The following is a 15435-nucleotide window of genomic DNA, read 5'->3' as shown; positions in this document are numbered from 1 at the left end:
GAGCTTGGTATATACTATGATTAGGTTTCATTTTTATACTGTTGCAACTTCTGCCTTGAAATTAACAGCATCTTAATTGGATGCTTTTGTTTGAATTATTTAAAATTTATTGCCAAATGCAATAAATTTAATGCAAATAAGAACCATAAGTGCCTTATAGCTCTTTGTTATCTGTGCATCCCTTCTTATTTGTGACATTATTGTTCAGTTTTTTTGTTCATATGCAGTTACTTAGGAACAATGTCTTTCAATATGATATAAAAAGTGTTATATAAATAGAATATTAAGTGTCTGCCCCAGTATCACTCTTCTGTTTCTAGAATAAACATTTCAATTTCCTCTCAGTGTTTCTTCTGTAAGAGTGCCTAAGTTTTGCCCTTAAGGATTATCTATCAGCAGTTATAAGAAGATATAACAGGGTTTAATTTATGTAATTATTTAATTATAATTTCCTTCGGAAGAAATTAAACCCACAAAACATTAAATAAAAATGTGTTTCTTAATACAGAGACAAAAAAAGGGTGAGCCAAAAAATTGTTTTAACTGGTTATAGTTTACAAATTGGTTTTCACATATCCTAAACCTAAGGTGCTGATGAAATGTCTTCCAAGTTTTCTTTTAGTTTCTCCAGGAAAGGTAATATCTTATGCAGGCCCAGGTTAGAAATACTTACTTGTTAAGCTTTTATGTAATTTGGGAATTTTGATGGTTACCAAAGCATGCTAAAAGCATCATTCTTTCAGGTGCCCTCGGAAGTTGCTTTTGGAAGTCTGCTTTGAAATATCTTTCTGAAAGGCTTATGCATGCTGTATAGAAAATTAAGCTTTTTCTCCATTGCAAAATGGTAAAGTGTCTGTAGATTGTTAGTAGAAGTGTTAGGTTGGAAATACCTGCTATCACTGATCAGGATAAATAATGCACTATGCTTTCTTAAGGGATCAGTATCCAGGAAACTAGCTTGATTGATAGCTCAGCATTCTAAAAAATCTTAATGCTAAGTTTGTTTCAAAATATTTGGTGGAAAGACATTACAAAACTTGGAACCAAGTGTACAAAATGTCTCCAGAGCACTGTTATCAGTCTAAGTATTTACAGTAGCGAAGTATGATTGGTCACTCCTACCATTTGAAACAGCAAATTACTTACTATGGTATAATGGGTGTCCCTCAGAAACCCTCTGGCTATTTTATTCACATCTGAAAACCCAGGATGTGAATTGTAAGTATTCTTGAGAGGAAGATGTAGAATTATGAGGTATTATTTCAGCTAAAATTTTACTGACAACTAAACTCTTATTAAAATGAGTTTCAGATTAGATCTGAGCCAGGATGTAGCTGCTACGCTTTCATACCTTACTGAGTACAGTATAAAGAAGAGCAGCCCTCATGATTCACAGACAGTTCTAAATTGCATAATATTTTCTAAATGCCTGTAGCAATAGCAGTGCATTTCTTAAATTCTATGAGTGCTCTCTATTTTCTTTGGTTCTATTTTGGCCTAGCTAGGTGATTTGTTTCTCTGATAAGTTTTGGTTGCTGGAGAGTTTACAATTCAGTTTCAGTTTTGGAGAGTTTACATTTCAGTGAAGAAACTCTTGAGTTTCCTTACATATAAAAATAAATTTATTATGTTTGCATGGTGGAATTTGGGAAAGGCCACATCCTAAAAAACATACTAGATTCTTAACTTTGTCTTTGTATGTGTTATTCTTTCCCTGCCTTAGTGCCCCACCTTCATGCCAGTACTTAAAATATCCTTTAACTACCTACTCCTTGCCATTTTTCAGTCCTCAGCTCATGTCCCATGATTGCCTTGCCAAACTACTTTAATCTTGATTCATCTTTCCCTTCTTAGCATTCCTAGTGCAGTTGGGGATGATAGTGCACAGTTGAGCAATCACCTCTTCAATCATTTATTTCACTCTTGTATCCACTTACTCATTAATTTATTAATTTATTTTTTTATTCAATAAACATTTACCATGTTTCTCAATGTAATTTATAAGGCACTGTCCTTGTTTCAGTGTTGGAAATAAAGCTGTGTTTAATCTTTATCCTCAAAATGAGGTGCATAAAGAAGAAATAATCATAACACAAGGCACTGTATATGAAGTGGTACCACTGGAATTCATTTAAATTATTTCCCTAAATAGAATCTGTCCCATAAAAAGGATCACTTTTGGTGTGATGATCAGGATGAAGACATCATGGAAAATGGGCATTGAACTGGGAATTAAAGGATGGATGGATAAAGTTTTAGAAGGTGAAAAAGATGGTTCAGGATAGCATTCATGTAGAAGGAACTGAGAAAAACACAATAGTAAGTAAGAAAAATTGAGTTTGGAGGATTTCGGATCAACTTTAGTTCAGGGTGACATTAGGAGTAATGAGAAAACATTTTTACTTTACTATGTCTCAGCACCTCCAGATCCTGAAATCTGCCATGACTTCTATAACATAAGTCTTAAATGTCTGTTCTGATTTTCCTTTGGACATTGATATCTTAAGTCTCCATCTGGGTCACTATTCTGTTGCAAAAAAAAAAAAAAAATTGTTCACAACATTGCAAAGACATTATTACAACAAACTCTTGATTATATGGCCTAAGATAAGCTTGTTTATGGATTGATTGCAAAAACTGTGCAAAAATGTAAATTCCTAGAAGTCATCAAAAATAAACGTGTTAAGTCTATTATTTGGAACTTCATAGTAACCACTGAAGTGCACATTTTCTCTATTACATTGGGGGCACATCCTTTCCCCCTGAGAAAAAATATATTAAAAAGGGACTCTATTCTGTTATCTCATAATGTTCACTTTTGAGTTAATAAGTCTCCTCAATTGGTTTGGAGTTCACTCATTAGGAAGATTTTTGATTTGAGTGGGAGCATACCTCTTGAATTAAAAGTGAAAAAACAAGCAAAAAACTAAATCTAAAGGAAAAAAAACCTCTCCTTCCTTTTTCCTCCCCTCTTCCGTCCTTTATTTTACAGGAAGGTAATATCATGGCTTTTGGTTATGACATTATTAACCCACCATTGGTAGAATGTGTAATAGAGTGGTGATTGATTCTGTTGAGACAACTAACAATTATATTTTCTTATTCAGCCTCTCTCTGCAATCATCTGTGACATTTGTTTATGGTGTTCAGTGCTTCCTACAGTCTTGCTATAGTCACGTATCTTTTTGTATAAAGCTGACTCTATACTGGAATGGAACTTTGGAATAGTAACCTTATTATTATCCTGTCATTGATGTTAGAAGTAGGGACAGATTCTACAGCCAAAAAAGTGAAACACAATTCTGTAGAAATAAAGTTTTATACATAGCAATAATGTTAAAATGTTTTCCTTATACATTCCCTAGCATTTTGGGAGTTAATCCACCATGATTGTAGAACAAGAATATGAATCACAGAGGAAAGAGAAAAACCTAGTAGATTCCAAGAATTTAAAAATCACTGTCAACATTATAGCAGTTAAAATATTACATAACTATTCTGATGTCTTTTAGTAATTAATACCATCACATTTCTGGGAGAACTTTTTTTTCTATTTTTAGCATCATTGTGCTTTAGTCTTTCATTATTTTTAAAGTACTTTTTCCTCCTAATAAAATATGCTGTTTTACATGATTTTTTTTCTGTAAAAATAAACATAAGCAAAAACTACGGTAGGTTTTTGTTGTAATAGCTATTCTCATATTTCCTCTGAGATTCTTGAGTCGCTATAGGCCAAAAAACAAAATCCATTATTAGAATGTTCCCCCTGCCAGGTTTTTATTACTAATATGTTGTTTATTTTTAATCATCTTTTGAATTATTGACTATTTTATGGTGTCTCATAACAGCAATTTCTATTTGCTTTATGTACTTCATAGAGTAGATTTCATTTTTCTGCCTCACTCCATTATATGTAATGGCTTAGTTTTGAAATCTTTGCTTGATATAGGGGATGTTAATTTGCTTTAACACATCACCATCTAAATCTAAAATAGCTCAGGTTTTGTACGGTTTCTTAAAAGCTTTATCTTGAACAGTGTCTTATTTTTACTCTTTAAAAAAATTGTTTAAAATTCCTCCTGATATTTTTGTCACATACCAGGATATTAAGCAGATGCTCATATTGGCTTTGCTAGTTAATATTAAAATGCATAGATTGAGATTTCAAAGCAATTGATAGTTTTCACTCTGATATTATTCTTCTAACATTTTACTCCTACTCCGTGACATTTTAACCTAAGGCTTCTAGCATCTGTTTTGCTACTTAACCTCTACCTAATTGTTTGTTTTCTCCTCAGCCTGACTCCATAGAGTGATAGATCTATTTTTTGCAGGCTTGCCTGCAATGTTTAACTGAACCCCTCGAGTACTGTGTCCTATCTTATTCTCTTCAATTCTCACCCAATGAGGCATAACCAAGAGATTGTTGTATCCTTGAGAGGCAAGTTTTTAGAATGGAGTGGCAGATGGATATAGAAGAATCACCAGTGCAGTGATAATGGAAATTCAGCTCCAATTACATTTTAAAGTTGGTTGCTTCCAAAAAGTCTATAAGCGATATGAATAGATAGAACTGTTTGTCCTACTGGGATTTTGTTCCTTTCTACCAAGTTGCTACTGGAAGTGATGAAAAAATTGGAGGAATCCAGGATTAGGAAGTTATGATGGTGATGATGATGACGATGATGACGGTGATGACGGTGATGGTGATGATGGCGATGATCATTGCAGAGTGCATTTATCAAATACTTATTTTATATTAGGCACTGAGTTAAGCCTTTTATGCAGTAATGTAAGCATCTGTTGATTGCCTGCAGTGTTACAGCATATTAGTTTTTCATTACTGCATAACAAATTACCACAAACTTAGTGGCTTAATAGAACACGTTTATAATCATAGTTTCTCTGTGTCAAGAGTCTGGGCACTGCTCAGGTGGGTTTTCTGCTTTGGGTCTCACAGTCTGCAATTTAGGTTTCAGCCAGGGCCAGATTCTCATCTGGATGCTCAACTTAGAAAGGATCTGCTTTCTTGCTCTTGTGGTTGTTGGCAGCATTTAGTTTGCGATTGTTAGACTAAGAACTTTATTTTTTGCTGGCTGTTGGCCAGAGTCTATCCTCAGCTCCTGCCCTCAGTTCCTTGCCATGTGGTGTTTTCCAACATGGCTGCTTGTTTCCTCCCAGCCATTGCTGGAAGAGAGAAAGACTCCTGAAAGACAGATGCTACAATCTTATGTAATGTAATCATGTATACTAATCATTTGCATCCCATCATCTTTTCCATGTTCTATTGCTTAGAAACAAGTCACAGGTCCTACCCATATTCAAAGGCAAGGATTACACAAGGTGTGAACACAAGGAGGTAGGAATCTAGGGAGTCACCTTAGGAGTTCATACACCACAGGCAAAGATTGCTGTTTGTCTCCCAATATCTATTCTTCCTTTTTTCCATCTAAGAAATAGAACACCTCATTATTAGTTGGCTATATGGTTACTTGGAATACAGAGTTCATTTCCTAGTTTCCCTTATAGCTAGGTGTGGCCACATGACTAAGTATGGCAGAGGAATAAGATAAAAAACTCTGGAACTCTGAGGATTTTGTGAAGTTACCCTATCAACATTTGAAGAGTCTTTACTCCTGAGTTTTTAAATCAACTTTTATTTTGAAAAATAATAAACTTTTATTTTGTTTAAGCCATTGTTATTTTTGCCCATCTCTTGTAGGACACTTCCTTGAGCCCCTCATCTGATGACCCAGGATGGCGCTGTCTTGTCCTGGTCCTGCCCAAGTGCTATAACCTTGCGAGGTGAGAGCTGGTCTCTTCAGCCCAGCCTCTCCTATAGGAAAAGTTTTCTTCTTAACTCTGTCAGGGGTGAACCCAGTGTCCCCTTTGTTCTTTTCTATTACCTGTTCTCCCCTTCCCTCTTTCCAATAGCCTTTCATTTCTATTTTGTAGTGTGTATGCTTTTCAAGGAACTTGAAATCATCCCTAGGTCCAGGTTAAACCAATCAGAACATTCTGTTTCTTGTTCTTAGAGGTGGGAGTATGACACCTGCCAGTCTAATCAGAGTTAATTTTAAAACTTTTCCTGAGAAATGATGGCAATACCTGTATGTAGCAATAATTCTGACTAGCCATATTTTCCATCTCAGCCCTGAAACCATCCTAAGGAGAAATAGACTTACCTGCTTCTTGAACCTGTTGCTTGACAGAGATGGCTCATGGGGCATATAAACAACTACCTCATTATATTGACCAATATTTAGGGAATGGGGTAGAAGAAGCTTCCACACAAGCCCTGAGGTTAGGTTAGAAATAGCATAGAAAGGAGGACCTGGAGAATTGTCCTGTCTCCCTGACTGCAGTAGGGTCAGTCATGGCCGACTCAAGAGCGATTGGGGGTTCTGTTCCGTAATCTCAGAGACCATCGTGTGTGCGAGTGGTAAAAACTGATATCCCTCTGTTTGTGGTTTCATGCAGATGTCACAGGATATTGGAATGCTAAAGTGATTCATCACACTCAAGTAGCAGATTCTTCCTGAATTGTGTATCAGTCTTCATACCTATGGTATTTAGTTGTGGACAAAGTGGTATTTAATTTTATCATTACTTTTAAAAATTGCAAAAGTAATTCTTGCTTACTGTAGTAGACTTAACAATACGAATGTGTGTCCTTTATATTTAAAACAGATACTTGCTTTCTCAGAAAGTGTTCTGCCCTTTAGTGCTCCTTTTGCTTACTTCTTTTAGGCTTATACTGATAAAATGTTCACTTTTTAAAAACTGACACATGATTCAATGCTTCTTGTATACTGTATTTCAATGATTACAATTTTTGGCCTAAACAAAGAATAATTTATTAAATCCAAAGTAGGTAAAATTGCCCAACACTCTGGAGATAGAATGGAAATGAGGATTTATCTGTTTTCCCCAGTTGGAACTTACAGCTTAGTTACGAGGTGAAAGGTTTAAATAAGTGAAACAGTGAAGAAGAAAGTGCTAATATGTTTTCGGTTGGGCAGTTACCACCATAGCTGTTATCTAGTAATACATGTATAAAAAAAGAAGTCAAAGGTTTGGAAGGGTCAAAGAAGTTTCTTAAAAGAGAGGTGGGGACTTAAGCTGGGCCTTAAACTGGACAGGGGAGAAGCCAGAGAATTGGGGTTACCTTGAGAATCTCTTGGCATGAAGCAGAGTGACTGTGCCCAGACCTGCCTAAGCATCCCAGCAGCCCATATCAGATGTAATGGAACAGAATCTCAGGAATTAGACCAGGGTAGCTATCTTTTTAACATGTTCCTTAGGTAATTCTGTCCAAGGACTGAGGAATTTAGGAGTTCATAAAGCAGAAGGCATGCCTTGTTATTAGTATAGCGGCTTGAAAATTGATTTAGGTGCACACTTCATGACTGAAAAACTTTCAAAAAGTTAAATGAAAGGTCAAATTCTTATTTGTCAGTGTATTTGTTATATTCCTTGAAAACATGAATTTTTACATGGATTGCTATTATTTCAATTCTTCTTAAGATTATTTGGAGTCATTTATTTGTACAAGTTTTACCAAAAAAGAAAACAACTAAAAGTGCACAGAAATAATCTTTCCTCATTTATTCATTCATTCATTTCTTTGACAAACAGATAAGTCTAGAGTCAAGGAATCGTACAAATTAGAACAGTATATTCATCCAGTCCTAGAGAATTTTAGTAGAAATGATATGAATTAAACACAAATTAATGTAATACAAAGAAAAAGTGCCAGAGGAGGGAATGATTACTCTTAGCCTTGGAAATTTGGGAATCTTTATGAAACATTTTGAGCTTGAAATTTGAACATAAAACATGAGCAAAATTTGCGTATTTTGACACAGGGTAAAAGATATTCCAGACAGATACAGTGTTAACAAATGCCTCTGGTGGAAGTGTGTGGCTTCCAAACAGAGAAAGCTCTTGTTTGCTTCAAGTGTAAGATATGTGGTGAGTGAGAGTCATGATTTTGCAAATTTGATAAGTATTATATATGAGGGTACTTCAAAAAGCCCATGGGAAAAAAAAAGAATTAAAAGATAATATAAATCTTTCCATGAACTTTTTGAAGTACCCTCATGTTCATTATAAAAAGGGGAAAACTTGAGGCTCTTGTTTTTGTGATCACCTTGTTGAAAATCTTGAAGGGCAAAAGTGAGCTGCCACCTATACTCATCCACACCCTGTTAATATTCCACACTTAAGTATTGAATAAGTATTGCATTGTTTCTGTGGAAAGATCAGATACCATTTAACACCCTGAATAAAATCTGTCTCTCAAATTTTGGGATGTATTTTTAATGTCTGTTTAAGCATTATTTCAGTTATTTTCTTTTTCTTTGCTTTCTTACATGGCTTAGGTTGGGTTCCTGTCTGAAGGTAGACCAAGGCCAGATTGTCCACCTGACTGAAAAGGTATCTTGAGGCTGAACAATGAAATAGGCCATTCATGTGATAAAGCAAAGAACTTTATTACAGGATAACTTTCTTATGGAGTAATAAGTCAGGTGGACCCACAGGCATATGCCAAACTTCTCTGTACTATCTCGAGGCTGAGCTAAGGTTTATATATGCAGTTCATAAAAAAGAATAGTGTAAGTAGTTCCAAATGTCGATGCAGGTGGTTAGGCCAGCAGTACTTAATCTTTCCTTCTTCACAGTCAGCAGATTATTCTTCTTATCTGTTGTTCTAACTACCTTTCCCCTAGTTACTGTATTACTTTATGGTTTAGGGCCTTAGATGGAGTCATTTATGCTCACAGTCCCATATGTTCCCTAAAATGGACTCTGAGATAAGAAATTTTATGCAAGTAATTTACTGAAGGAGTACTCTCAAGAGAATCCTATAAGAGAGTGAGAGAAGTAGGATAGGACAGAGGGAAAAGTGAAGGAAAGGTGTAGTTCCACTGGAAGTCTAGCCTTGGTCTTACCCCACTGGGAACTCTAGAGCATGAATGGTACCTCAGAGTTGTCCCACCTAGAGGCATTTTGTAAAAAATGCACAGACAGTCCCTTCTACAGCAAGTAATTATCCAGTCCAAAATGTCAATAGTGCTAAGGTTGAAAAGCCATGGGTAAAGGGAATCTGAGCAGGGAGTCAACAGTGACTACTACAACTTCCTTTCCATGTATGCCCTGGGCTGTATTTGTAAACTGCAATAGCAGGAACCATTCTTAAGGCTTGACCAGGTCAGGTAAAAAAAATCTAAACCCTCATTTTTCTATTCATCCCTTCATGTATTTATTTAGCAGATGTTTTGTTAAGTAATTTTTTTTTAAGTTAATGGTCTTTTTATTGGGGAAAAAACTCCAAAAACTAGTGTTGGGAAAATAGAATAGTTTGGTCAGGGCTCTCGCCTTGGGTCCAGTTGGGTGTGGTTTTAGCACATCCATTGTAAGCAAATTGTGTGTGTGTGAGTGTGTGTGTGTGTGTGTGTGTGTGTGTGTGTAGTGTGCACGTGCACCAATGTATCTTTTTAGTTTTGTTGCTATTCTTGAGAGAGAGAGAGAGAGCGAGCGTGTGAGTGGGAGGGCGTCTGCCTCAGGTGTCTGCCTGGTGCAGCCATGCTTTCCAACCTACAACTTCCAAGGACCTTTTGGCCAGTTACCTAGCTCATAGACCTGTGTGAAGGGGTCTGGTGACCCAGCCTGGCATGTAAGAGGTCTGGTCACCCAGTCTGGTGTATGTGGGGACTGGGGACCCAGCCTGGCATATGAAGGGTTTGTGACCCAGTCTGTGAATGGGCTTGAGGGGTCTGGGAGCTTCAGACCCAGTCCTAGTGCAACAATCATCCCAGTCAGCAGGATTACCAGCAGGTAAAAGAGCCCAACAACTGGGTGTGGTCACGGAGCTAGACAATTGGCATCATGAACAGGATTAAGAGTGCTACAATTGGTGATGTCGGCAGGATTTCAGACATTAGGCGTAGCCATAGCCCCACAACTAGCATTTACAACTTGGAATGAATGTAAGTGGTAATTTCTTGAACAGCAATGTTGTTGGTTGTGCTGAAATCCACAGCCACAGTCTACTCTTGCGGGCTCCAAGTCATGGTTCAGAACGTTTTAAAAACAGAATCTAAAGATGCTCCCTTGGTAATAGTTTCCTAGTAAAAATTTGTGTGAATGGTGACAGCCTGACACCTGCTTTACTCTAGTACAATGCGGATGCTAAACACACACAGGAATGCCACCAGGGTGTGTCATCATCACCATGGGTCAGAGCACATGCAGTACAAGAGGACCATCCTACTAGTGGGGCTAGATCTCAACAGTTTATTCTTCACCCATTTTTCTGCACATCGTCCTGATGTAAACCAATTTTAAATGTGTTTTCAGTAAACCAGCTATGACAATTTATGCTAACAAATTGAACTAGAATCCATTTGAATAGGTTTTGAATTTGTTTTCTTATTTTTCATTTTTAATACAAATGCCTGACTGTGCTCAATCATCAAGGTGTGTGCATTAAAAACTGGCCAGCCCAAACAGTGTATTAATCATTAGCAAATGGAACTTTAAGGAGTCCACTAAGTGCTTCCTTATCAGTAAGGTAGCACAAGTATTTATATTGTAAAACTGATGTGTAGCTTGCTCTTTAGGGGACAGGACCACCAACCAATACATGCAGATTTTATTGTGTGTGTGGACAGAAGGTACTTTTAACAGTCAGTTTTGCTATATAGAAATAGAATGAATAAATGAACTTTTTTTTTTTTTTTGCAAGAGGTAAGTAAAAGATTCAATTTGATTCTTCTGGAGGGGGGAAAGGAGTTGAAAGTAGGTCTTCATTTTGCAATCATCTGTACGAATTCTTCATAGTTGACTCGTCTGTCTCCATCAATACTTGCTTCTCTGATCATTTCATCTACTTCTTCATCTGTTAGTTTTTCTCCTAAGTGTGTCATGATATGAGGTAGTTCTGCCACACTGGTGTAACTATTGCCGTCCTTGTCAAAGACTCAGAATGCCTAATGAATTTCTTCTTCACTATCCATATCTTTCATTTTTCTAGCCATCGTGGTCAAAAATTCTGGGAAGTCAGTGGTACCATTAACCATCAGCATCCACTTGCTGATCATATCCTGCAGTTCAGCTTCTGTTGGGTTCTGACCCAGTGCCCTCATGACAGTCCCAAGTTCCTTTGTTGTGATGGTGCTGTCACCATCCGTATCAAATAGGGAGAAAGCTCTCTTGAATTCAGCCATTTGTTCTTAGGTCAGTTGATCAGCCATGGTGCGAGCAAAGGGAGGAAGAGCTGAGAGAGCGAGAGTGGTTGCACCAGTGCAGGGGCTGTGATGGTGGGGGGTGCATACCCTGCTGCTGCCGCTGCCATTGCTGCTAAGGTGTGGTGTGCCACCACTGCCTGCACTGCCGCTGGACTCTTATTAAGTAATTATTGAACGCCTGCTATGTATGAGGAACTAGGCTAGGCAGTGGGGATGCTCAGGAAAGTAAGAGAGATCACAGCCAAGTGGCTTTGCGAAGTTTAAAAGACAGAATATACATTAATACTGGTTTACGGAACAAACCAAAGTGTAAATATTAAATAATTTATCCAATAAACATTATTGAGTGCCTACTGTATACTACTGCTATTCTAGGCACTGGCAATACAGCAGGGAACAATATGGAAGAAGTCTCTGCCATCAGTGAGTATATAATCCTCTGAGAGTTAATACCTCAGAAACATTCAAACAAAACACATAAATAACAAAATTTTACATATAGGTAAATAGTATGAAGTACACAGAAGAAAAAAAAACGAGTGAGTTGTGTACTTCATAGCATTTTTTTTTCAACTCATAGAGTGAGTTGGGGTAGGGGGTGTAGGCACCATATTTTAGTAAAGGTGATCAGAGAGTGCCCCTTTGAGGAGATAGGGTAAGAACTTAATGATGAAAAGGAGTTAGCCATGTGAAAATCTGAGGGAAGAAGATGCTCTGTTCCAGTAAGAGGAAGATGTTTGGCCTCATGGAGGAACAAAAAGAGCAGTAAAGCTGCCGCCTAGTGCAGAGGCTGGGGAGAGGTAAGGAAAGAGTTCACAGAGGTGAGCAGGCACCAGACGTGGGAGCCCACTAGACCACTGTAAAGAGTTTAGATTTTATTCTGATGACAATGGGAAGCCAGTGGAAGTTTTTAAAGCAGCGTTTTGGCGGATGTGTGATGGTCTAGCAAGGAGATTCCTGAAGTAATCCAGTGGAGGATAAGGATCACCGAGAAAGACATTATGTGTCTGTCTGCAGAGTCTTCTAACTTGTTTTTAACCTTTTTCAAAAATGAATCACAGAATATCTTTCCCTCTTATCTCATACCCTAACGTTATTGGGTAGAATGTCTGCCACTGGAAGAATGTGAAAATATCAGGATCAACGTAACACATCACCTTTTCCAGCAGTATTGGTTTATTTCTGAAGAGGTGGAAGAATGTTAGGATCGAACTTTAAAGGGCAGTGAAACATTCATTATGCCTATGTCTCAAATTGGGACATGTCCATAGAAAGAGGAAGGCTTTCAAATTAGTGAGGTAAATTAGACGTTAGTTAGCTAAAATTCATTTGGTATAGCATCTCAACCAAGCCAAATCACTTTTAACTTTTTTATGTATGTAATTCTTTACCTTGAAAGATGGAGCAACATAACATGAATAATCATTGAATAATTTTTTCAGTTAGTTTGGGTGTGTGTGTATGTGTGTAGCACAGTGGGGAGTGAATTTCTATTAGGGGATAAATAAAATGACTTCTAGATGAATAATTTCTAGGATAATTTTTGAGAGCAGATTGGAACTCAGGGTTTACAGCCTAATTGCTGTACAATCTTCTCACAGACCTTTAGTAAGCAGTAAGCATTAGTGTAGGCTTGACTTGAGTTTGAGTGCTGCTATATGTTTTTCTGTGGTTCACAGAGAACAGAATGCAAAATGCATTTTTTTATGTGTTAGTATTCTTTATGTGTTAGTAACTAATAAAATTGTGATACTTTAATAGGAAGCTTGACAGAAGCCCAAAGAAGCTTGAATATTTTATGGAGGTATTTTGTAGGCAGGTAGTTTATTTAAAAATTATCTACTGCATAGAATGTATATATCATAGAGGCAACCAGCATTATTCCACCAGTAAACAGCAGGCATTGAGATACTCTTTTGGTAGAATCCTCTCTTTTGAGACATATTTCCAAGGCTTATAAATTATAAATTTGGTAAAGATGGATCTATTTTAAGTTGATTTTTTAAGTGAACTATATGTTTAGTAGGATTTGTAATTGCTTATAAGTGTCCATTTATGAATGAGAATGAATAAGCAAGTTTCCTTTTTTACTACACCCTGGCAATTTTATTACTGTCTCACCTAACTATAAACTCAGTAGTAGCTGTTTCTGACACGTGATTACTTCATAGTGCTGAGATTTATTTAAATGCACCATACGACAGAACTGTCCTTGGCCAGAAATAGGGGTTATGCTTTAATTTCTCTCCATGTCACATTTAACAGTCCCACTAGTCTTTATTCTTCATAGCTTTCTAAATTCCTGGTGTTTTTGTGAGTGTCCAGATACAAGTGGCTATATCTGCCTGATTACCTTTATTATCTATGCGCATTCCACTTTGTAGACCTAATTTACAAACAAGGCAAGTATAATGGCCCTAATTTTTAAAATAAAAACCTGAAGAGGCACAGCAGAAAAAAGTAACATGTTGAAAGCCCTTTCTTTCATTAAGTGGTCAAGAGGCAACTTAAGCTTTTTATATCAATTACTGCTTCTCCAAGCCAGATGTTATCAAATGCCCTTTAAAATGGCCATCAATGTCCTATGGTTATATTGTCCATGTATTTATTTTGGCAAATCCGTAACTTGAATGGACTTTTTGAATACAAGCATACTTCAAAAAGTTTGTGGAAAATGGAATTAAAAGATAATATGAATCTTTCTTTGAACTTTTGTAAATACCCTTACATAAGTTCCCTCTTCACACTGACATGTTACTAGATGATAAAACTTTTATTGGGTATGTTTCTTTCTCCTAGATCATTAGCTCCCAGTATTCAGGAACTGTAAAAACTCAGATGTGCTGGGATATGGTCCCAACTCAGAACAGAATTTTTAAGTACTATTGTTGGTCTTTCAGTTATTCAGACTGATTTTACTTGTACAGCAATACAGAAGTTTCATAATCCTTCCTGATTCAACCTGATGAAGGCTTCTGTTTATATGGAAATGTAGCTAGAAGGACATGGAAATAAACATGGATTTTCCCACCATATAGCTGGGACCATTTTCATTAATCTGATTCATAGTTACAGTTACAGCACTGTCTAGAACTATTTTTCAGCCTTCCCTGTAGACTATGACTCAGAATGTGAACACATTTTCTTATTTATAGGTATGTTGTAAGTAATACTTAGAGTTCAATGACTTTGGAAAAATTTGATATCATCTGTTAAATTTGAAGACATGAATATCTAAAGACTCAGCAGTTCTATCCCCAAGTGTATACTGAATGTATTTATGTGTGTGCATGTGTGCTTAGAATTGTGTACAAGAAGTTCATAGCTGCATTATTCATAGTAGCTCAAAACAACCCAAATGCCCATCAGCGGTAAAGTGGATAAATATATTTTGGTATGTTCATATAATGGAACAGTACTCAGGAGTGAAAATGAAGATAACTACATGTGTACATAACATATATGAGTCACACAAATGCAATGTTCATTTGAAAGAAGCTGGACACAAAAGAGTACATGGTGGGTGATTTCGTTTCAATAAAGTTCAAAAATAGGCAAAACTAAACTATAGTATGAAGAGATTCAAATTTAGGTAAACTATTAAGCAAAACAAGTAAATAAGTACCAGAAGAACAGGGATCAGAAATACTTTTGGCCAAGGGTTGTGATTATGAAGGGGTGTGTATGGCACTTCCAGGAGAGCTTGCAGTGTTCTTTGTCTTCACCTGGGTGGTGGTATACAAGTGTTCACTTTATAATAATTCATTTTTTATGTACAAATATATGCAAATTATATTTCTCAAATAAAACTTAAAAAACCCCTGTGAATATAATGACCTAACCCTGGGATTGCTCTGAGTATTAACATTTGTAAAGTACCTTTCAGAGTAGAAGGGATAATGTTACTTGTGGAGTCCTCTGAATAGAAAACAGAGACATCTGACCTGAGAGTTAATTTCTTACATAGTCAGGAACTTGCTTTTGATACGTTCAAAGAGAGATCAGTTAATCGAGGTTCTTATATCCTAAATTTCATATTCTGACTATGTTAGACTTGTGAATTTATTCCAAGAAACTCAATAGAATAATGTTCGGTTGTGATATAATATGCAGGTGCAATAGGACCTTTCTGAATCATACCTTGTAGCTGCCAGTGCAGCTTTCTCCCATCCCCACACATAGA

At 36.7% G+C, this 15435-nt stretch overlaps 1 protein-coding gene and 1 pseudogene across 1 annotated transcript in view; one reads left to right on the top strand and one right to left on the bottom strand.

The window, feature by feature from the left end:
* MACROD2 (mono-ADP ribosylhydrolase 2) overlaps nt 1–15435 on the top strand; it is a 1973048-nt gene that overhangs the window by 282443 nt on the left and 1675170 nt on the right. The gene's annotated exons all lie outside the window — the stretch shown is intronic.
* Nucleotides 10812–11258, bottom strand: LOC134371068 (calmodulin-like; annotated as a pseudogene).

The sequence above is a fragment of the Cynocephalus volans genome, chromosome 1 (genome assembly GCF_027409185.1).
Source record: "Cynocephalus volans isolate mCynVol1 chromosome 1, mCynVol1.pri, whole genome shotgun sequence".
Taxonomy (NCBI): Eukaryota; Metazoa; Chordata; class Mammalia; order Dermoptera; family Cynocephalidae; genus Cynocephalus; species Cynocephalus volans.
This window is presented reverse-complemented; position numbering and strand designations above follow the sequence as displayed.